Source organism: Dipodomys spectabilis, unplaced genomic scaffold (assembly GCF_019054845.1).
Source record: "Dipodomys spectabilis isolate Male_0828 unplaced genomic scaffold, ASM1905484v1 ptg000210l, whole genome shotgun sequence".
Lineage (NCBI taxonomy): Eukaryota > Metazoa > Chordata > Mammalia > Rodentia > Heteromyidae > Dipodomys > Dipodomys spectabilis.
The window spans coordinates 2,051,418-2,074,623 of record NW_024870887.1 but is presented as its reverse complement, the minus strand read 5'-3'; the positions used below and the strand labels follow the sequence as shown (position 1 = coordinate 2,074,623).

Below are 23,206 nucleotides of genomic sequence, written 5' to 3'. Positions count from 1 at the left end.
CTTCTTATAAATGGAGTATTTTGGATATTTTTCCCATGTCTGATGAATAGTTAGCTAAGGTAACTGCTACCGTTAATGTATAGAAGCTTCTTAATTTGATGCAATTCTACTTGTCAATTCTTGCACTTAAATCCTGAGCTATTGGAGTCCAATTCAGAAAATTGTTACCTGTACATATATCTTCTAGTGTCTTCCCCTAAGTTTTCTTGTAGTAGCTTCAAAGCTTAAGGTCTTACATTAAGGTCTTTGATCCATTTTGCAATTTTTTTTTTGTACAATGTGAGAGATAGGGATCTAGTTTCATAATGATGTGGGTTTTTAAATCACAAAAACAGAAAAAAAGACCAAGTCCGAATCAGACTTTTTGTCTTCATGTGTCTTCATTACGAGTCTGTCTCTCTGCCTGCCTGTCTGTCTCTGTCTGTCTGTCTGTCTCTCTGTGTGTGTGTGTGTGTGTGTGTGTGTGTGTATCTCTCTCTCCCTCGCTCATTGGGAATAGAATCCAAGGCCTCAGGCATTTAGGCAAGCATTCTACCACTGAGCTATAGTCCCAGTCACCTCATTTTTTATTTGACTTTCATGACCTTGACACTTTTGAAAGATGTAAGTTGATTCATTTATAAATTGATCTTACTTGGAGTTTGTCAGATGCCTCCTCAAGATCAGATTCAAAAGCTGAGTATGGCGGTACATTTATGTAATCTCAGCACTCAGGAGGCTAAGGCAAGAAGATTTTAAGTTTGAGGCTAGTCTGGGTTACAAAATGAGACCTTGTCTCAAAAAAAAAAAAAAAATACCAGAACATTAAGACTAGCTGGGAACTTACGTCTGTAGTCCTAACTACTCAGGAGGCTGAGATCTAAGGAATGTAATTCAAAGCCAGCCTGGGCAGGAAAGTCCATGAGATTCTTATCGCTGATTACCAGCGAAAAGCTGGAAATGAAAAAAAAAAAAAAGTGGAAGTAGAGCAGTGGCTGAAGTGGTAGAGTGCCAGCCTTGAGCAAAAAAGCTAAAAGTCAGTGCCAAGGCCTTGAGTTCAAGCCCCAGTACACCTGTAAACATATATACACCCAAGGACATTATGTACATAATTCTATTCTGGTCTCATTGCATCTTGTTAGGTGGTGTGCCATTTGGATTTGGTCCATTACTGGTAATATCATCTTTGATTTTAGCTACTTAATTAAAATAATGAGCTGTAGCCTGGCACTAGTGTCCTTGCTACTCAGGAACCTGAGATCTGAGGATCATAGTTTGAAGTCAGCCTGGTCCAGATAGTTTGTGAGACTCTTACCTCCAATTACCACCAAAAAGCTGGAAGTAGAACTGTAGCTCAGATGGTAGAGCCCCAGCTTTGAGCAAAAAAGCCAAGAATCAGTACCCAGGCCCTCAATTTAAACCCTAGTACTGTCAATGGCACATACACATTACATACACAAACAAACACACACACACACACAATAGCAAAAGTAAAAAAGAACAGTATTTAGAACCCAAGATCTGGGTACTAGGTATGATCATTACTGTTGGAGTTTCATTATCTCTACATATTCTATGGGACAGACGAAGGGGAGCTATCTAACAATGTATATACCCTCCTACATGTGTGTACATGTATGCACAAATATTTCTACATTGAATACATAAAAGATACACATTTTTGTGTGTATGCCAGGACTGGGGATTGAGCTCAGAGCCTCTCACCCCTACTCAGCTTTCTTGCTCATGGCTGGTGCTCTACCACTTGAACACCTCCAGTCCAGCATTTTACTGGTTAATTAGACATGGGATCTCAAAAGACTTTTCTGCCTGGGCTGGCTTTGAACTATCATCCTCCAGGTTTCAGTTTCCTGAGAAACTAGGATTACAGGTGTGAGCCACTGGTGCCAGCTAGATACATATTTGTATCCATCCTTACATTTATGTGTGTCTTTATTTTTATTTTTTTGGGGGTCACGTGGCTTGACCTTGGCTTGGGCGCTGTCCCTGCACTCTTCAGCTCAAGGTGAGTGCTCTACTGCTTGAGCCACAGCGCCACTTCTGGTTTTCTAGTTGTTTATTGGAGATAAGAGTATCACGGACTTTCCTGCCTGGGCTGGCTTTGAACAGTGATCCTCAGATCTCAGCCACCTGAGTAACCAGGATTACAGGTGTGAGCCACCGACACCCGGCTTTTATGTGTGTCTTTAGGTACAGTGTGGAAGAGTTTACTGGAATGAAAGGCCAGGCCGGAGGAGGTGTCTGCTGGGGAGGGGGCTGAACCAGCAGCTAGAAGTGAAAAGGAAATCCAGTGAGAAGGTAAAAATGAGCCTGGTGCTGATGGCTCACCCCTGTAAGCCAAGCTCCTCAGGAGGCTGAGATCTGAGGATCATGGTTCAAAGCCAGCCCAGGCAGGAAAGTCCGTGAGACTCTTATCTGCAATAAACCACCAGGAAACTGAAAGTGGCACTGTGGCTCAAGTGGCAGAGCACTAGCCTTGAGCTGAAGAGCTCAGGGACAGCTCCCAGGCCCTGAGTTCAAGCCCCACGACCAACAAAAACAAAAAGGACTGGGGGGCTAATGCCTTCACAACCTAGGGCCATCTGGGAACTTCTGAAGAAAAGGAAGATAGTAATCTCCCCACTGGGACTCTCAACTGGGAGAATTTGAACCAAAGCCTGCTGGTCATTATCTTCCAGAGCTGTGTGGAGTTTGTTTAAAGGAGGGAAAGGTGCCAAGGGAGTGGGAAGCAGATGTGGAGGATGGAGGCTGGCGCGGGAGGGAGGTGAGCCCCCCCTCTGGAGTGGCATACAGATGCAACCCTGGGTTTGCCTATTCCTCATCCCCAACCCTGACTTCCCAGTTATGTAAACTGGAAAACAACCACAACCTTGTGTGTCATCTAGTGTTGTCTGGGTGTTGTCATCTGCAGTGGAGAGACCAGACTAATCGAATCTCACAGTGCTCCCTGCAAGGAAGGTGGCCCTGTCACCATTTGTTACCCATGAAGACCCTGCTTTGACGGTGGTCCAAGACGTAGCTTGCTGCTCGGTAGGTTTATACGGAAGGGACAGCAAGATGACAGTGGGCCTCTCCTGGTAGGTTCATGCAGAAGGAACAGTAAGAAGACTGAGGTCCTGAGTCATTCGTGGTGACCTCACAAGCAGGGTGGTATGTGAGCTAGGCCTGTAGGCCAAGGAGAAGGAAGGCAAAGGTAGCTGGGATGGCTTGAGGAAAGGCTGGGGAGAGGACACAGGTCCACTGAGCGGAGGACAGGAAGTGTGTTCCACTGGTAGAGGATGCCAGAGGGACGCGTGGCCAGCTGTAGGTTGGAAGGGTTCTGAGTGCTCACTGTGCTACACATGTCTGTTCTTTGAGACCCATGGAGAATTTACCTGAGATTCCTGTCATTGAATGGAGTGGTATGCCACTGACGACCAATGTCCACTGCCAAAGTGCCACCCTCTGGCCCTGTTCCTTAGAGGAGGATTCCTCAGTCAGCCAGAGTCCCTGAGTATCTAATGGGCACCGTCCCCTGCTTTCACCTCTCTGCAGATCTTCAAGACTCCTGACATGACAAGGAAAGAAACAACGCGAGGGGTGGAAATCTATTTAGTATGTTTAATTTCACTTGCACTTTGCTCTGTTTCCTTTTATTGTGGTGAACTGCATATAATACAACACAACACAAAACCTACTATTTAACCTTTTTTTTTTTTTTTGGCTGGTCCTGGGGCTTGAACTCAGGGCCTGGGCACTGTCCCTGAGCCTCTTTTGCTCAAGGCTGACACTCTAACCACAAGAGCCACAGCGAAACTTCTGACTTTTTCTGTTTATGTGGTACTGAGGAATCAAACCTAGGGCTTCATGCATGCTAGGCAAACACTCTACCACTAAGCCACATTCCCACTCTGTTTTAACCATTTTAAGCATACAATTTAGTGTCATTGGTGCATTCATATCCAGACACCATCTCCATCATCTCCAGAACTTTTTAAAAAAATCTTTCCATACCGAAACTCTGTGTCCAGTGAACATTCACTTCCCTGTGCCCCTCCCCCTCCAGTGCCTGGAAAGTCCATTCTGCTTTGTCTCTGTGGCTTCAATTATTCTAGATCAGTCCTCATGTAAGTAAAATCAGGAAGTATTTGTCCCTTGCGACTGGCTTATTTCACTTAGCATAATAACTTCAAGGTCCATTCATATGGTAGCATGTGTCAGAATTTCCTTCCTTTTCAAGGCTGAGTAGTATTTCGTTGTAAATACTGTATTTTGTTTAACCATTGGTGAACATTCAGGTTGTTTCTACCTTTGGACCATTGTGGATACTGCTGCTATGAACCTTAGTATACAAATATCTGTTAGAGTCTCTGCTTTCAATCCTTTTGGATATATACATCCCCAGCAGCAGAATTGCTGGGTCATGTAATTCTGTTTTAAGTTTTTGTAGTTGTTTTTTTGTCCATGGTAGGGCATGGAATCAGGGCCTAGAATCAGGGCCTGGGCTCTGTCTCTGAGCTTTTCTGCTCAAGGCTAGCACTCTACCACTTTGAGCCACAGCACCACTTCTGGTTTTTCTGGTAATAATTGGAGATAAGAGTCTTAGGAACTTTCCTGCCCAGGCTGGCTTCAAACTGTGATCCTCAGATCTCAACCTCCTGAGTAACTAGGATTACAGGCATGAGCTACCAGTGCCCGGCCTCTATTTAAAGTTTTTGGAGGACCATTATACAGTTTTCCAAGAAAATGGTTCTAATTCATTGAGATTTGAAGTTAATTCCACAAGCTAATCTAGTCTGTTTAGGCTGATATTGTCCCTTAGGTTAGATCAGCCAGGAGTCCAGTGAGGCCATAGTGATGTATAGCTGAGCCCAAAGGCTCCAGTCTGAAATGATTCTGGTGTGGAGGGCAGTGGGGAAAATAGCCAGCACTGCGGCCCCTCCACCTGGGGCCAAAGACATCAGAACCTGGGTCTGAACCTGTGCAGTAGCTACGTGATTGCTTCTCACTGGACATAAATCCCTTGACATGGGCCTTCTGAGCCTGAAAACACAGGGTCAGACTTCTAAGGCTCCCACTGATGTCAATCTAAGTAGCCTTACTGAATAGAAGCTTACATTTGCCCTTCTTCGCCCTGAGCATTTCAGGTTAAGAGTAACTAAGGGTTTAGCATACTGACTTGAGAGTCAGCTGAACCTGACTTTGAAACCCTTGTCTTTGCACTTACAACCTGTGTGGTTTGGTTAGTGGGTATTTTGCTTAATTACTTTATGGTGCCGGGAATTGAACATGAGGCTTCTCAATTACTAGGTAAGGGCTCTACCATCCTGTAAGCTCCCAGCCCAAGTCTTGGGTCTCAATGGAGAATGAACACATTCCAACCCACCAGAAGAGGGGATGGTGCCATCTCTGGTGGCTGGCACACAGTAGACAGTGAGTGTCTGCTCCTCTTTGAGGGCAGTGTCCTATGGGCCATCGACAAAGGCAGAGGCATCTTATGTCCAAACCAAGCTGGGAGCACCATTTAGAGGGGTTGCGGATGTCCTTTTGGGTGCAGAGCAACGGCACAGGCGGCCTGCGGCTCACATATCCATTGCCCCAGTCCACTGAAGGCCTCCTCGGTCCCCACAGAGACTGAGTCTGTGGAAGTGGCCAGGGGCTGGCATCGGCAGCCACTTCAATGAAGGTGACGTTGAAAACGTCCTGGATAATTAATTGCCTGGGGAGTGTGCCTTGGGATAGGAAGACGTAGGAATGGGTTGTGACAGGCTTCCTGAAGGTAACCCCGTTTTCTTATACAAAAGAGCAGCTCTGCCACCCAGGAATTAGGGGATTCCTGGAATCCTCAAAGGGATGAAGATGGGGGGGAGATATGGGGACAATTAGGATGAGCTTCAACTGTGAGGGCTTCAGTGCCCATCTCCAGTGCCCCCCACAGGTGGGTTAGTGGGAGACGGGGTGGGGTGGGGGGTCCCAAGCTCTGGAACAGCGCTGAAGGGCTGCCTGGAACAGGGATACAGCCGCGGGAGAAAGGAGCCAAGCGAGGAGGCTGGGAGTCCTAGGGAACAGAGGTGGGCAGAGGATGGTCGTGCTGGTGGCATTAGCCAGAGATGCCCCCAGCTGAAAACCCGGAGCCCCGAAGGCTATCTATGAAGCAGGCATTGAGTACACCCCCGCCCCCACTGCGAAGGGGTGCTGAGAGCAGGTGCGCCCTGCTGGAAGAGACCCTCAATGTCATTTGCTCAACCTCCTACCCCGGGAGATCTTTCCATTGCCTCCCCCCCCCCCCCAGTCCCAGGTATGGGGAGCTCATCCTCCGGGGCGGCCTAGAGGGCCCTGGCGCTCCGACCTTGGCCCTGTTGCGCGCGGCGCCGAACGCCGCTCGGCGACGGCACCTGGCGGGGGCTGCGGCGCGGCGGGGCTGGCGCTGCTGCTGTCCCCGGCCCCAGTGCTGAGGAGGCAGAGTGCAGTGGGCTCTGGTGGAGGCCGGGAGAACTGCAGGGCGAAGGCCGCCGGGGGCTCCGCGGGCTGCGGGGGGGAGGCACTTGACACCGGCCCGAGGAGAGGAGGGGCCGCTGTCCCTGCGGCCAGTGCTGGATGCGGGGACCCAGCGCAGAAGCAGCGCCAGGTAGCGGGGCGCCCCGCGGGGAGGCTGCAGCAAGGCCCCCCGGGCTGGGCTTGGAGCCCAGGGGCCCCGAGTGGTCGGCGAGTGTGCCCACGGGGGCGGGGGGGATGTCCGAGCCCCGCGGCACGGGCGGGGGGGCGCTGCGGGCTCCGGCCCTCCGTCTTGCAGCTTTGCGGGGACCTCCGCAGAGGCCTCGGGAAGTCGGGCCGAGGGCGCTAGGACCGGCCGCGCGCCCAGGCCGCCCTCGCCGCGTCGCCCCGGGGGCCCCCAGGCCGGAGCTGCCTCCCGGGCCGGCTCCGCAGCGCCGGGGCCCGGGCCAGCGCGGCCGCGGGGGGCGAGCGGCGGGCGGAGGCCTGCGCCCGCGGGCGGCCGGAGGGAGGGAAGGAGGAAGGCGGAGAGAAGGGGTGGGAGGGGGGGACCCGGCGGAGGAGGCGGAGAGAGGGAGCGCGACAGCGAGCGGAGGGAGGGAGCGAGCGAGCGAGGCAGCAGGCGGGCCGGGAGGGAGGAGGGCGCGCGGGCGGCGGCGGCGGCGGCGGCGGCGAGAGCAGAGGACGAGCCGGGACGCCGCGCCGCGACACCGGGGCGCGCAGCCGGGCCGGCCCGACCCGACCGGCCACACGGTAATGAGCGCCGCTGCCGGCGGCCCGGGAGGCCCGGCCCGAGGCCGGCGGGCGGGAAGGAGGGAGGCCGGGCGAGGGGCACCGCGGCGGGCAGTGCCCGGCTCGGGGGTACGCTCCTGCACCCCTGCAACTCGGCGCCCGGCGCCCTCGGGGGACGGGGGGAGCCGGGGCTGCGGGCGAGGACGGCGGGTCGGGCTGGCTGGGGTGGTGCGAGGGACTGGAGGGTTTGTTTATGTCCCCGCGGGCTCGGCAGGCGCCCCCTCCCGTCCCGCCCGCTCCCGGCCCGGACCCCTCTCCCCGCCCCCGCCCGTCTCCGGGCTCAAGTTCAAGTCTATACAATGCCACGGGGGGCCCCCTCCACCGCCGGCCTCCGCCGCGGTGCCCGGCTCGGCGGGGCCGCAGGGGCCCCGGCCCGGCCGCCTCCGCCTTCCGGGCTCTGCCTCCGCCCCGGGGCCCGGCCTAAGGCCTGCAGCCGGGGTGCTGGAGGGCGCGGACCCCCGACCCGGAATCATCGGCCCCCGCCGTGGCCCTCGGGGCGCGGGGGAGGGGGCGGGGGCCGGGCCCCGCGCAGGCTCCGCCGCGGCGGCAGAAAATGGCAGCCTGGCACGACCCGGCCCCCCGCCCCTCCCCCGGCTCCTGGCCCTCCTCGGCCCGGTGGGGCGGGGGACCCAGGAGGCCCCCAGGGGCGGGCCGAGGGGTGATCCGGGGGGCCAGGCTGGGGAACGCAGCGCAGCGATCCTCCTCTGGCCACCTGTGGCTGGGGGTGCTGGGCGCCAGCGGAGCTGGGAGGGGCGGCAGGGGTGGGGAGGGTGCCCACTCGGGGAGCACCCCTTCCTCTCGGGGCTGGGCGGGGGGGGGGGGGCGTCGCGGCTGGCTCCTCCCTGCCCCCGCTGCGGGCCGTGGGAGCGGGGCGGCGGTGGCGGCGGCGCCGCAGTGTGGGGGCGGGGCGGGGGCGAGCGAGGATCCCGAGCTCGGGCCGTTGGGGGCCGGGAAACGCGGGGGTGGAAGCCTCAAGACGGGGAACGCGGGGTGGGGACGCGGGGGTCGTCCCCTGCAGCAGCCCCCCCACACGCACACTCACGCACGCGGACACACTCACGCACACGCACCCCCGCCGGGCCGGTGCAGACGTGTCCTTGAGAGCTTCGCATCTGCACCGTGAAGGACGAGGCCTCGTCGAAGCTGCGGACCGGGGTCTCGCGCCCCCTGGCCCCGTGCCCCCTCCCCGGAAGACCCCGAGCTCCAGAGCCACAGGCAGCCACGATCCGTGTCCCGCCCTCGCCCGGGCTTCCCTCCCCGTGCCGCCCTGACCTCCCTCCCCATCGGCGGCTCGGCCGAGCTGGCGCGGGGCCCGGGCCCGCCCCTGGCCTCCCCCAGCCCCTCTTCGCTGCGGCTCGCTGCCAAAGTGCATTTCGCTTTCCTGGAGCCGGCCTTCTTGGGGGCATCCTCTCCCCGCCCTCCCCTCGGCCGTGTTCTCCTTCCCTCCATCCCCTCAGTTCTTCCTCCCCTCTCTCTGGTGCGAGACCAGCTGGGTAGGTGTCGGCGCCCAAGGTGGGAGTGGGGTGCCACTCCCCATCTCCCAGGCCTCCCAAGGGGAGCCCCTTGTCGCTGCACCTTGACCCAAGATGGCGTCCTGCACCCAGCTGGGCAGCTCTGGCCTGCATCCACTGGAGCATGTAGCCACAGCTGCTGCCTCTGAAACCAGCAGGGCCAGGGGCCTTCTGGAGGAGCACCCTCTACCCTGTGACCCAGCTTGCCCCTCGCTGCCCAGTCCAGAGACTGCCATCAGCATCCCTGGGGACAGTTCAGTCTTCATGTTTCACTCTGGGCTGCCAGCGGCTGAACCTCCTGAGCGGGCGGGCAGGAGGCGAGGTTGGGCGGCTGTGCAGGGATCCTGGGATCAGGTGCTGCTCGCCTGTGCCTCTTCCCTCCTGGGCAGATGTGACAGCTGCAGCCTGGGGAGCTATTCTCCAGCGATGAAGGGTATTAGGACTGACCTGTGGGATTTAGGGAGCCCAGCTGGCAGGCCAACCCTCCTTGGCCTATCCCCTGTACTGGCAGGGGCCATTTCCTGGTAGTTTGCTGAGCCTCTTGCCTTTGGAGAGTTGGGTCGTGAGGGTTTCTGCCAGTTTCTGGGACAAGAAGTCTGGCACCCTCTGCCTTTAGGTTTCATTGAGGTCCTGGTGAAGCTGTTGACAAGGCAAAGTGTGTGTGTGCGCGTATGTGTGTGTGTGTGTGTTTATGTGCTTATGTGCTGTGGCCATGTGTGGGCCCCAGGCCAACCTGTGTAGGGAGTCTTGGACCTGTTTGCCTCCCCTCCTGGGGCTTGCTTATCTGGCCTTGGTGTATTCTGTCCATCATTCCCTGATCAGAGTCCTTTCCTGCTGGTCCTACTGCTCTTTGGTGATTGCTTGGCTTCACTTAAGGGCCTTAAGAAATCCACTGATCCAGGCTTTCCTTGTTACCCCATCCCATGCCCAGCGGGAGCCTGCCCCTAGGAAAGGTGAATCCCTCAAGACTCCAGGAATGAGCATCCATAGTTAAAGGGCTGCCCTCCAGCACTGGAGGAGCTGAGGAGACGCCCGCCCGGTGGCCAGTGGCCATCTGTCAGGGTGTCTGCGGACAGGATTCCTCTGTGGGGTGGGGGTTGGACAGAGCTTAGAGGCCCATTCCAACTTTGAAATTCTATGGCTCTGATTCTTGGGGTGGAATTTTAGACCCAGAATAGGGGTGAAGGGGCAGTGTCCTGTTTTTGTTCCTTGGTGTTGATGGGGAAGGCTTGGTGGGAGAGTAGGGGGCTGAGCCTTGGGCTGCAGGGGAGCTGTGGGGGAGGGGACACTAGGAGAGGGTTGTGGTGTCCGACTCTGCAGAGGGTGTCAAAGTTCAGCTTCCATTAAGCCTTCCCATGTGTGTCCTGAGAGTTTATGTGGAAATCCATGTGTGGGGAGGTAATTTCTGACATTTCCTTCCTGAATCCAATTTTCAGTAAGCCCTCAGTCCCTGGTGGAGATTTCACTATCATAGTCACATCCCCGTCTGCCATTGGTCCCCTCAAAAAGCCAGCCAGGAAGACAGGAGGAGCCATGAGGTCCATGTCCAGCGCCTGAGGGCAGGACGATGTGGAGTAGGCCTGCACTCGGGCTCTTCTGGGCTCCTTCAAGGGTCAGTTCCTTATCAGTTTGAAAATCCCTGTTGCTGCCTTAACTTCCTTGGAATGCCCTATTGGGCGTTTAGAGGGGCCTCCTTGGCTATCAACTGCATGGCAAGCAAGCCTGCTTGATCTTCCTGCCCTCCCATTAGCCCAGGAGGCAGGTTCATAGCTTCCTTATGCCTGCTGCTGCTGTCCCTGTATCCAGTGGCCATCGCCCACTTGTAGGCCCATTCCTTAGCTCACATTTCCCTGAGAGTGCACGTTCTTTCCCAGATCACCTTAAACCTCCTGTTTGGGGGAGCCAGGTAGAAAATAGAGTGTCAGCTGGGTGCTGGTAGCTCACACCTGTCATCCCGGTTCTTGGGAGGTTGAGATCTGAGGATCAGGGTTTGAAGCTACCCCCAGGTGGGAAAGTCTATGAGATTCTTACCTATTCTTACCTCCAGTAAACTACTAAAAGAAAGTTGAAAGTGGAGCTGCAGCTCAAGGGGTAGAGCTCCCAACCTTGAGCAAAAAAAAAAAAAAAAAAGAAAAGAAAAGAAAAGCTAAGAGACAGTGCCCAGGCCCTGAGTTCAATCCTCAAGACTCATAACACACACACACACACACACACACACACACACACACACACACACACACACACACAGTAGAGTCTCAGCTACCTTGCTGTGTAGTTTCAAAACCGACCACATCTCTATTCTTGGGCCTAAATACCATCAGACTCCAGGCCTTAGAATTTCAGGTTAGAAGAAAACTGTCAGCCCTGAGAGCACTCGGGGCTGGGTGGGGGTCCAATAGGAGAGGTGACAGTGCTTTGCAGAGTCTGAGGCAGAAGGACCACTTGTATGCCATCACATGCTTTTTCCCCTCAGCACTTCCTGCTGCCTCTAGCTTGCTGCCTCTGTTCCCTTCCACCACACACATACCACTGATAACTCACGAGTCTCTGGGTTCTGGCAGCTGGGCCAGTGTGGAATCACTTCCACTTCCAGATTGGTGTGTTGTGGATACTGGAGGCCTAGGCTTGCCTTTTGAAGCTGGGTTTCTGCAGGGACTTTGCTGCTTCTCAACAGGGCTTTAATAATAAACCTGCAGATTCTTTTTCTCGAGTCAGGCTGGACTTGAACTTGATCCTTCTACTCCAGCCTCACAAATGCTGGAATGACAGGCCTATACCACCATGCCCAGCTTTTATATCAATTCTGAGAGCTTGAACTCAGCTTTTTTTTTACTCAGCTTTTTTTTTTCCCTCAAGGCAAGCGCTTTACCACTTGAGCCACAGTTCCACTTAAGCTATTTTTTTTTTTAGTTAATTGGACATAATAATCTCGTAGACTTTACTTCCTGGGCTGGCTTCAGACTGAGTAGCGAGGATTAGAGGCATGCGCCACCAGGGCCAAACTTTTTGAGAACTTATGATCAGTCATTTGTCTTTTTAATTTGTGTGTGTGCGTGCACGCGTGTTCATGCATGTGCATTTTGGAGCTTGAACTCTGACCCTGGTAGCTGCCCTTGAGCTTTTTTTTTTTTTTGCTCAGGGCTAATACTCTGCCTCTTGAGCCACAGCTCCATTTCTGGCTTTTTTTTTTATGGTGTTTAATTGCAGATAAGAGTCTCACAGACTTTCCTGTCTGGGTTGGCTTCAAACTGTGAACCTTAGCTCACAGCCTTCTGAGTAACTAGGAACACAGGCAGCAGTAACTGGCACCTGACAATTTTTTTTTTAATTTTTCAGACAAGGTTTCACTGTGTCAAATAGTGACAAACACTGGGATCAGGTCATCCATCTCAGCCTCCCAAATAGCTGGGACTATAGCCATACATTGCTTTTGTTGTTGTTGTTTTTTGTTTGTTTGCCGGTCCTGGGGCTTGAACTTGGGGCCTGGGCTCTGTCCCTGAGCTTCTCTGTGCTCAAGGCTAGCACTCTACCACTTGAGCCCCAGTGCCACTTTCAGCTTTTTCTGTTCATGTGGTGCTGAGGAATTGAACCCAGGGCTTCATGCATGCTAGGAGGCATACGTTTCTATACCTCACTTTGTTTGTGTTTTTGGCTATAGTATTTTTTCTTCTTTAAAAACACCCATGAGGGCTGGAAATGTGGCTCAGTGGTAGAGTGCTTGTCTACCATACATGAAGCCCTGGGTTCGATTCCTAAATACCACATAAACAGAAAATGCTGGAAGTGGCACTGTGGCTCAAGTGGTAGAATGCTAGCTTTGAGCTAAAGAAAATCAGGGACAGTGCCCAAATCCTGAGTTCAAGCCCCAGGACCAGCAAAACAAACAACCTAAGAGCAAATTTGAGATCCATGAAGTGCCAGCCTGAGTGTCCGAGCTGCTCACACTTGACTCAGTGTGTGGGGCAGGATGGGTTGAGTGTCCTGTCTACATCGATGCCTATTTGTGTGTGCGTGATGTGCAGCGGAGTGTGAGAGACAGAACTTGCTTCCATGAGAGCAGGTTTCCAGGCTATGTAAGCGAGACCCCGGCATCCGAGGAGCTGCTTGCTGACTGCGGGACTGGGCAGCCACTTCAAGTTTCTCTGTGCCTCACCTGTAACATGGGAATGAGTGCAGATTCTCCCACGTGGTGGGGGAAAATGGGGGTGCCGTGTTAGCACAGGGGCTGCTCCTGAGGGCTCTGGGAAGTCCTGTCCATCCTCCTGCGTCTTCTGTGGTCTCTTGGTCAGATGAGGAAAGTGCTGACGGTGACTGAAACTCTTCAGAGGCGGCAGTCATGTCAGCACCACTGGACTACGGATGCTGCCCTGCCTATCACACAAATGGCTGTCAACAGGTCGTGTGTCCACCCTTAATCCTTCACACTCCTTCTGGATGGCTCTTCTTAATCTCATGAGTTTTGTAATGTTTCCCATCACAATTGCTTCCATCCATCACAGATTCATTTGTTGAACATTTTCTGTGAGTCCAGCCCCGTGCTGGCTATGCAGGACGCTGAGTTTAGGAAACCCCAATTAATGAACTACAGAGTGAGGGGCTCACCCAGGGAGAAGTAAAGCACTCAGCGAGTGGGACCACAGCATACTGGTGGGATCCAGGAAGGCTTCTTAGAGAAAGAGCCTCTCAGCAGGGCCTTGGAGCTCAGCAGGGGGCTGGGGAAGGGCATCCTCTGGGCAGCTCCCGTGTAGGGTGAGCGCCCCTGGGGGATGCTGGGGGCCTGCCTCAGCCCTGCAAGACTCCTAAAACTTGGACCACCTGTGTGGTCCATGGAAAAGCACTCCAAACAGCCCTGCTTGTGGTGGCTGGGCAGGGGTGAGGGGGCAGGAGAGGAAGGGAAGGTGGGTTTGCAAAGGCTGGGCAGGAAGAGCAGGACAGAAGAAGGGAACAGAAGGGGCCAGCTGAACTCATTTGGTGTAGTTCTTTATGTTGCATAGATTAAGGCTTAAATGACACAACCCCAGGGGGTCGTGGCAAAGAAGGGGAAAGGGCCAGAGCCAGGGGCAGGGCCAGAGTAAATTGTTATTCTTTTCCAGTGTTGGCTGCCATAGTGTGGTTGGAGGTGCATCCTCTGATGCCCCTTCCCCAGGCGCAGACATCCCAGCATCCAGAACATTCCTGCCAGGGGCGAGGAGGGAAAATGGGGGTAAAGTCAGGTTTCTGCTTCTGCCTCCTGCCTCTGCCCTGACCTTCCTTCCCTTTCCTACACAGAGCTGACCAGCTGCCAGCACGCTGTGGAGCTACCTACGGTGCCCCAGGTGTGGGCACAGTGCCTGGCAGCCCTCAGCAAGGACAGCTGGGAGAACAGAGCCTGCAAAGTCAAATCTCCCTTGCTGGTCACATCACCAGCTACCAGCCTATCTGGAATGGGGTGAAGTGCAGATGACTGGGGCTTTCCTAGCTGTATCCCACGACTGGGTAATCTATTGTTTAGCAGCAGCAGAGGCTCTACATACCCATCCTAGCGGCATGGTCCTCTCTGACCCCTAAAGGGCCTTATTTAGACCATAACCAGATTCCTATTTTCTTGTTTCCATAGTCATCCCTATTGATCTTGCTTCTCTCTTCCTGTTTCAAATGTCAAGGTCATTTTTAATTCTGAGCCATTTATTAGCTGCTCTAATCTGGGTTCACAGAGGGGATTGATAGAGGACATCTTTCCCAGACAGTGCCTGGGGAACTGGGACTTGGGTCTTGAGATTTCATCCAGTATTCTCCTTGTTCTAGAGGACCAGAGGTTAGTACAGGAGATATTCCAGACCTAATCAATCATCTAGCTCCCAGGGTTCCAGCCACCCTTACTTGGTTTGAAGGGTCAGTTTGGTTGTTGACTGAGCTGTTGGTTGGATGTGGACTGTGTCATTGAGAATGTCCGTAAATGTCTGTGGCTCTGGAGCGTCCTCCCCTCAACTCCCCAGAGGCCTCTGGGAGGCACAGGCAAGTGTGCCCTGCTCTTGGCAGGCAAGGGGTGTCCTCCAGAAGGCAGAACCTGTTGGAGAGGGTGCTTGGGACAGGAATGTCCTGTGTGATTAATTTTACAGATGCGGAAAGGCTAAATGAATGTGAATAAAGGGAAAGCTAAATAGGTTCCTCACGAGCATCTGAAATGAGGGAGTAAGGGGACCTGTTGTGACTTGCTACATATCCGTGGGTTGGTGTTTGCTTACCCCAGATAGTGTACATAGTGGAATCTCATTTTTTGTAAAAATTCACTTTAAATATATGCAAATAGGAAGTGGTGCTGTGACTCAAGTGGTAGAGCGTTCGCCTTGAACTGAAGAGCTCTGAGCCCAAGCCCAGAGTTTAAGCCCATGACCGACCAAAAAATATATATATCTATATGCAAATATTCATATTCACGGACTAGTACATGCATAGAAAAAATTGTCCTAAAATGATATCGCCAACCTGTCATTAGAGATTTTTTTCCCCTCTCATGTTTTACACTTTTGTATTCTTTGAAAAAAATGTAAGCGAACATGTTTGTTTCTTAATGACAGTAACAAAAAATAAAACCACACACACACACAAACACAGTAAAACCAGATTTTTTTTCCAGTCTTTATTTTAAGATAGTGTAAAAGTAAAGCCAGACCTTATTCAGGAACTTTTGTGGTAGAACTTCAGCATAGGACTAAGTTCTGTTCTGAACAGCCTGAGCCAGTGAGCAGCCTCAGTCTTGGAGCAGGAGTTTAGTGGACAAAAAACTGCTAAGAGTACCTGGAGGCCTGTGGCTCACAACATGAATCCTAGCTACATAGGAGGCTCAGATTGGAAGAATTGCAGATCAAGCCAGCCCCCAGCAGAAAAGTCCATGAGACTCTGTCTCCAAAATAACCAGCAAAAAGCAAGGCTGGAGTCAAAACACAAGTGGTAGAGTACCAGCTTAGCAAGCAGGTCAAGCTAGAACTTGTACTAGACCAAAAAAAAAAAAAGTTAAGAGGAAATTTCCAGGGTGGGGGCTTTTGGCAAAGCAGATTGGTAGGATTTTTGCTGAAGGCCAGCCAGGTGACCAGATACCAGTGTGGGAGGAATTTGATGAGCTATTGCTAGTAATCCTGTATCAAGGGAAAACCATACTTTAGAGTTTGTGGATAAGAATATGAAAAAAAATGGGCTGGGAAGTTGGCTCAGTGGTAGAGTGCTTGCTTTGCATGCATTAGACCCTGGGTTCGATTCCTTAGCACCACATAAGCAGAAAAAAGCCGGAAGTAGCACTGTGGCTCAAGTGGTAAAGCGCTAGCCTTGAGCTGAAGAGCTGAGGGACAGCGCCCAGGCCCAGAGTTCAGCCCCCACAACCGGATCCAAAAAAAAAAAAAAAAGAATATGAAAAAAAGAATTACATCATTCTAGGGCTAAAGGATGGATAACTTTTTTTTTTTTTTTTTTTGTCAGTTGTAAAGCTTGGACTCAGGGCCTGGGTGCTGTCCCTGAGCCATTTTTGCTCAAGGCTAGTGCTCTAGCACTTTGGGCGACAACTCTGCTTCTGGTTTTTGAGTGGTTAATTGGAGATAAGTGTCTTAAAGGGACTTTTCTGCCCCGATTGGCCTCGAACCATGATCCTCAGGTCTCAGGCTCCTGAGTCGTTATGATTACAGGTGTGAACCACCAATCCCTGGCATTTTTTTTTTTTAAATAATAGACAGCTGCGTTAGAGACTGAGGTTATTGGGGGTAATCTTAAACATTTGTAGGGAGATACTTTTTTGGAAAAGGTTCTTTTCCTAGGGCAAAGATCTATGCTGGCAAGGCCTGGCTAAGAGCATAAAGTAAGCGGCTGCTTGTTGCTAGGCCCCCAGGGGATAAGAGGCTCAGTTCTTACCCAGGATGGGGAAACAGATCTCTGAAGATCCTCCTGAAATACATCTGGCTGGTAGACTGTTGTGGCCCAGATGGTTCCATGGGAGCTGGACACAACTGGGGTCCAGCCTGAGGATGGAGTGGGCGACCCTGCCCGGGCCTAGAGAGAGCACTTGTAGAGGCCACACTCAGGACAAAACAAATCTTAGAAGATCCACCACAGAGGAGAAGTTCTCAAGTTGTGCCATCTTTGGGCTCCTAAGCGGTGGCAGCAACCCTGATGACTTCAGGGAGAGGTGGGGGAGGGGCAGAGAGGGATTCCTCTGTCTGCAGTGCAGCCTTGCTGTCCTCCTTCCCCAGGGCCCTGCCCCAGGCTGGTTGCTTGGCAACAGCACCCACCACTACCTAGGCCAAGAGTGTCTCTTGGAGCTTGCTTTTCCTCTGAGGCTGCCCCTTTTCATAAACACAAGTGAGAAAAGGGTCTTTGCTGCCAGAATAAGGCAGGAAGAGAACTAGATGGAGCCCAGCTTGGAGGCAGGTACAGAGCTGGTCCCAGGTAGATCAATGCCTTAGCTTCGGGCTGGTGGGATGGGGAAGAGGTGCTGACTTCCTACAAAGATAAGCCTTTCAGCCCTGCTGGGACTCAGTTGATGCGAGCCCTCAGCAGCGTTGAACTGCAGGTTTTCATCTGTAAGTTAGGCATGAGGATCCTGTCCTCATCTGTGTTCCTGGAAACATCTGCCCTCACCTCAGGGCCCAGGAGGATGTCCTTTAAGTGAGGTGTCATTCCAGGATAGTGTAAGGAAGACCCCCAGGCAGGCCCTGTGGTGCTCCTACAAAAAGGAGTTGCCCTTCTTGTTACCCTTAGGACTAAGGGAGGAAAGAGTCACCTTGAGAATGACCTCTAAGTCCAGACTCTGAGTGGATGGAGGGGAGATGTCTTAGTCTTCTAGCCTTTCCACGTGATGCAGGTCCATTTTTCTGGTACCAACAGGGAATTTGGCCTTTCAGGACTAAAACCAAAAAATGCTATTTTTTTTCCCCCTTGGCAAAGCCAGGATTTGGCTTCTGCCCACACAGGGTCCTCCAAGCCCTGTGCCCTCCCCCTCTTGCTGCCTGCTGGTCTCCCTGGAGCTAAACATGCAGCAGCCTCTCTTCTGGGCTCTAGGCTTGCTGGCAGGGCCAGCTCTGCCTGCAGCCCAGAGCAAGGGAAGGTCTAGACCACAGCCAGACCCGGCAGCTGGCGCAGCGAAGGCTCCTAGTGGTTTTATTACCGGCAATAATGTGGCGCTTGTTGCATGCTCTCATAGGTCCCTAACCCCACTATACTGGTGGCGGCCTGAGGGCCCTGCCTGGTAGTAGAAGCTTAGCCGCAAAGCCCAATGGATCTAGGCAGTTGTCCAGGTCCCCTGTCAACCCCCTCTCAGCAGCCTGGTGGCACCAAGGGTGGGCCTGGCAGTGCTCTGGTTTTCTCTCCAGAGGTCTGTGGCTCCGCACCCAGAAATAGTGCCCATCCATTCAATAAAAGGCCTGCTGGGTGCCAGGCACTGGCTACACACATAGGTAGGACAGGTGGGATCTGTGAGGACTGATCACAGCCAGGGCAACTGGAATGCGCCTGGGGCAGTGCAGGGTGAGGGTGTGCCCACGCATTGGACTAAAGAAGGGAGCCAAACCTGGAGAAAAGAATGTCAGAGTGACTTTCTAATGGATGTGATGCTTGTACTGGTCACGGGCATAGAGTTAGGTCAGTGGCACACTGGCCAGACATGCCTGTATTATAGAGGATAGGAGGCTGTAGGGGCAGGCTGTGGACAGCTGCGGTGTCATCCACAGATGAGCATATGAGCCCAGCCCATACTTGTTTGTGGCACAGATGATCTGAGACATCAGTGGGGAGATGGCACAGGTGAGGCAGGATGTATGGGTAGAAGGCCAGGGTAACAGTGCCTGTCTGGAGACAAGTCTGTACTGTGTGTGTGTGTGTGTGTGTGCGTGTGTGTGTGTGTGTGTGTGTGCGTGTGTGTGTGTGTGTGTGTGTGTATGTTGTGAAGGGCTGTTGCACTGATGGAGTGGGGGTAGTCCGTGGCAACCCTCTGGTTTCTGGCTGAGCCAGCTGCCTGGGTAGGGAGAGCAGATTGGAGCTGGGGCTAGAGGAGGAGTAGGACTTCCTCAGGGGAGGTTTCCGAGGAGCCTGAGTCAGAGACCTAGGGGGCGTTCTGTGGGCTGGATGAGAGGGGCAGCTGGGTGGTCCCATTGGTGGCTCGAGGGAGGCTGTGACTTCATCAAGCATGGTGTCATGCGTACTACGGATGCTGATGTGTGGGGACCTGCGCAGGAAATGGAGCTTCTCAGTGGTCCCTGTGAAGCAGCTTCCAGGCGTAGGCCGCGTTCCTCCATTCCCAGGCTGCGTGTCTGTGGAACGTGACAGAGCTCCGCCGCCTTAGTCAGAGAGGCAAGTTTCCCCAGATAGAGGGGGCAAGCTGGGGCAGCATTTTAGGTAAACAATCAGAAAAGACATAAACACCATTTCTCTCAAATAGAAGAGTTTTGGGTATCTATCTCTCAAGTATACACTGAAGGCTGTTCCCAAAGAATTTCTAGAAAAATGGCATGAGCCACGTCAACATGGCTAGATGTAGGCAGAGGCATGGGGCAGGGTGGCAGTCATGCCAGGGCCCCCCCAGCACTGGACAGATGGTGATTTGACCCTGGCTCTGATTGCGATGAGCTTGGCCAGACCACCCACCTCTCAGCCTCTGCTCCATCTACAAAGTAGACATGCTCGCACAGGCTTGTGTTGTTTGTTTGCCTCAGACATTACTTCTTGCACTTCTGTGTTTTAGTGCACTCATCTTTTTCAAAGGATGCTTATCCAGTTGGCCTTACAGGTGTTTGAGGATTTAAATCCCAGTCTGGCCCAGAGAGGGCACGTGTGCACACCCCGCTCTCCTTTCCTTCCTTACAGGCCCTGGGATTCCTCTGGTACTTTGCCTCCCCAGTGGCCTGGGCCGGCTGCTCCTCAGATAGTGTTGACTGCCGTGTTCCTGCAAAGGCCTTTTCATCAGGTTCTAGTGATCCCCTTCTTCTCAATTCTTTGCCCCAACCTGGGGCACCCTAGCATACTCCAAGAACACCTGCTGAGGATGGAAACAACCTCTTTTTCCTCTTCTTCCTCCTCCTCCTTTAACTCAGGGCCTGGGTGCCATGTCCCTTAGCTTTTGTGCTCAAAGCTAGGACTCTACTACTTGAACCACAACTCTACTTTTGGCTTTTTTGTTGTTGTTGCTTCATTGCAATGTATTCATCTCATGGACTTTCTTGCCCAGGCTGGCTTTAAACCGCGGTCCTTAGATCTCAGCCTCGTGAGTTGAGACTTACAGGCATGAGCTACTGGCACATCGTGAACTTCTTCTTATAAACAAGGAGGGAGAGGCCGTGGGGAGTTCAGGGCAAGGTCTGGAGATGCATTCGTGGGACCTGGGCAGGACCATGTACTAGGGGAAGACAGGTGCAGACATTTGGTGAACCAAGGGAGGTGAGCTTGGAGGTAACTTAGGTCTGGATGTGGGATGGGATACCTGGCTCACAGGGCAGACCTCAGGAGGTGGTAAGGCCTCTGTGAGGGGCTCACATGCTGGCTGTTGGGCTGGGTTGTGGCTCTGCAAGCTGTGACCACATCCACAAGGAGACCTGTGAAGTGTTCCTAACTTCTGGGGAACACTAGGGATAGGGAAGAGCTGGTTGACATAGGCCAGAAGGCCTGGACAAGCATCACACTGCCCCTGGCCAGAAGCGGAAGTGGGGACTGTCCTCAATCTGAGTGTGGAGCCCATGTTTCCGGTTTATACAGACCTGGGCTAGGCCCAGACCACAGCGTGGCCCTCAGGAAGCAGGACCTGTGTGAACTCGGCTGTGGGGGTGTAATCAAATGAAATGTATAGCATAATTAATCCACCATACCCTTAATGATATGCATAATTGTGCGGCATGGTAATTAGGTGTAAATGGTAAGCAGTTCACATAAATGTTTTTGTAATTGGTATTAATTTTGCAAAGGCAACCCAAGTTTATGTGGTTTTCTTTTCTTTCTCTGTTAGTTTTCTGGTACAGGCAATTCGCAGCTTTTGGAGGGATTCTATTGCAAATGTTTGTTTACAGGGTAGTGTTTTGTATTTTCTCTGGGAACAATGTTGTGAATGGTTATGAGGTTCCCAAGCTGGTTTCCAAATGCCACTTTGGCCCATGCAGTAGGTGAAGTATGTGCGTGCTCACGTGCGTGTGCGGGGGTGGCCTGCGGGCTCCCTGCTCCAGGTGCCAGGGCCCCCCTCCCCCCACGCCTGCGTGTCTCACTGGACGCCTGTATCTCTGTGTCTTTGTGCCTGTGTGTGTCTGGGTCTGTTCTCATGTTTGTGTCTGTGTATCTCTGCACACGGGTGTCTGTGTGTTGATATGTGTGTGTCGATGGCTATATATACATCAGTGTGCATCTCTCTCTCTCTGTACATCTGTATGTGTGGATCTGTACACATCTCTGTCTCTATGTGCATCTGTTCTTGTCTGTCTGACTCTGGATACATCTGTGTACCTATGGGTGTACATCTGTGCTCCACAGCTGTGTGGCTGTGGAGAGACTTCCCAGGCCACAGGGCAGGTGGAAAGTCACAGCCTTGGGGAGTGACAACCATCTAGGATTGAACACCAGGTGCTCCTGGATGGAGTCTTTTGTGTACGTGTGTCTGGTACTGGGAGTAGAACCCAGAGCCTTGTGCATGCTAGGTAAGTACTCTACCACTTGAGCTATACCCTTAGTCTGTGGATAGGGTCTTAAGCCAGAGTGTAGGTTTCCTAAGACCCATTACTGGTTTTTTATCCTGAATCACCTATTTCTTTTTTCCCTTTTTGTTTTTGTTTTTGTTTTCGTCGGTCATGGTGTTGAACTCAGGGCCTAGGCACTGGAGCTATTCTGCTCACAGCTAATGCTCTACCACTGAGCCACAGCTCTACTTCTGCTTTTCTGGTGGTTAATTGGAGGTAAGAGTCTCACAGCCATTCCTGCTCAGGCTGGCTTTGAACTTGAGTGCTCAGATTACAGGCATGAGCCATCAGCTCCCAGCCACATAATATTTCTTAATTGATATTTATTGAGTACCTTCCACGTGCTAAATACTTAATGCAGATTTCTCAAATTATAAAATAGACGCATGAGGGCTGGGAAGGTGGCTCAGTGGTAGAGTGCTTGCCTTGCATGCATGAGGCCCTGGGTTCGATTCCTCAGCACCACATATGCAAAAAGAAAAAAGCCGGAAGTGGCGCTGTGGCTCAAGTGGTAGAGTGCTAGCCTTAAGCTGGGACAGCGCCTAGGCCCAGAGTTCAGGCCCCACGACCAGACCCCCCCCCACCAAAAAAAATAGACTCATGAGTTGGGGCTTTTCATTTGCCCTAAGATTGAGGAATACAGACTGAGGAACTGAGACTCACACCTGAGCCCCACAGCCAGGGGCTGTGCTGTGGTCTAGCAAAAGAGGACAAGCCATAGCAGGGCTGTTGGGGGAGGGGCCAGTGGTCCCAGGAAAAGCTGCCCAAATCCCAAATCCTGGGGAGCTTCCTCCTCTCTTGACCCCACCCACCAATGGCATGCTTTGGGCTGGGGAGAAACAGACCAGAGCACGTGGGAAATTCTAAGAGCAGCGACTCCTTCCTGCCTCAGTGGCTGGGGAGGGGCTGAGCGTCACCTGTAGTCTCAGGCTCTGGGTGGCTGGTTGGGGTTCATCTAGGAAGAAGGACAGAGGAGGGATGGGAGACCCATGTCTGTGGGCAACATGGGAGAGGGTGGCCATGGGCAGTGAAACTGAGCCTCCAAGGCCTGCAGAGATGGAAGCGCGCGCGCGCGCACACACACACACACACACACACACACACACACACACACACACACACACACACACACACACACACACACACAGTTTCTTGCAGTTCACAGGCATCCTGACACCCTTGGGATCTACTTTTTGTTCACCTTGGCAGGAAAGCCTACAAAAGCCTACCTTGGCTGGGCATGGTGGGCAGGGGTCCCAGAGCTCCCACAGAAGGCTTTCCACAGGTGCAGTGCCTTGTGGAGGCACTGGGGGAACCGGGACAGGATGTTACAGCTGCTGGGAGTAGTCACCTAGAACAGGGTGGGGAGGCAGCCCCAACTGTGGTCCACAGGGGGGATGGGCGAGGAAAGTACAAGATGTGAACTCTGACCTCAGGTGTTTGGGGAAATAGCAAATGCGCAGTGACCACCCACAGAAAATATAAAAGACACCTGAGGGGGCCAAGGAGAAAGGGGCAGGATGGAGGGAGAAGACAGGTCAGGGTCAAGAAGAGGCTGAGCTGTGGGGCTCAAGAGGGGGCCTCCCTTTGGAGGAGAGAGGGCTATGAGCAAACAGGGTATGGGGCGAGGGGTGTCAGTTGGGGACAATGACTGGACGTGGAAGGATGGGTCAGCTGGGGAAGTATGGGGGCAAGGCTAGAGCAGGAGTTCAAGGTGCTGCTGTCGCCAGCCATCGGCGTAAGCCCAGACCAGAGTTT

The 23,206-nt window shown here is 53.0% G+C and overlaps 1 protein-coding gene across 2 annotated transcripts in view; it reads left to right on the top strand.

The window, feature by feature from the left end:
• Positions 1-6,437: 6,437 nt before the first annotated feature.
• Positions 6,438-23,206, top strand: part of Dnmt3a (DNA methyltransferase 3 alpha) — a 112,797-nt gene continuing 96,028 nt past the window's right edge. The window contains exon 1 of one of the 2 annotated variants that reach the window (XM_042696633.1): positions 6,438-6,607. The gene's annotated coding sequence lies outside the window, so the exon portion shown is untranslated. Of the gene's footprint in view, positions 6,608-7,102; positions 7,225-23,206 lie in introns of those variants that run through there. The other variant, XM_042696630.1, reaches the window with a different exon arrangement.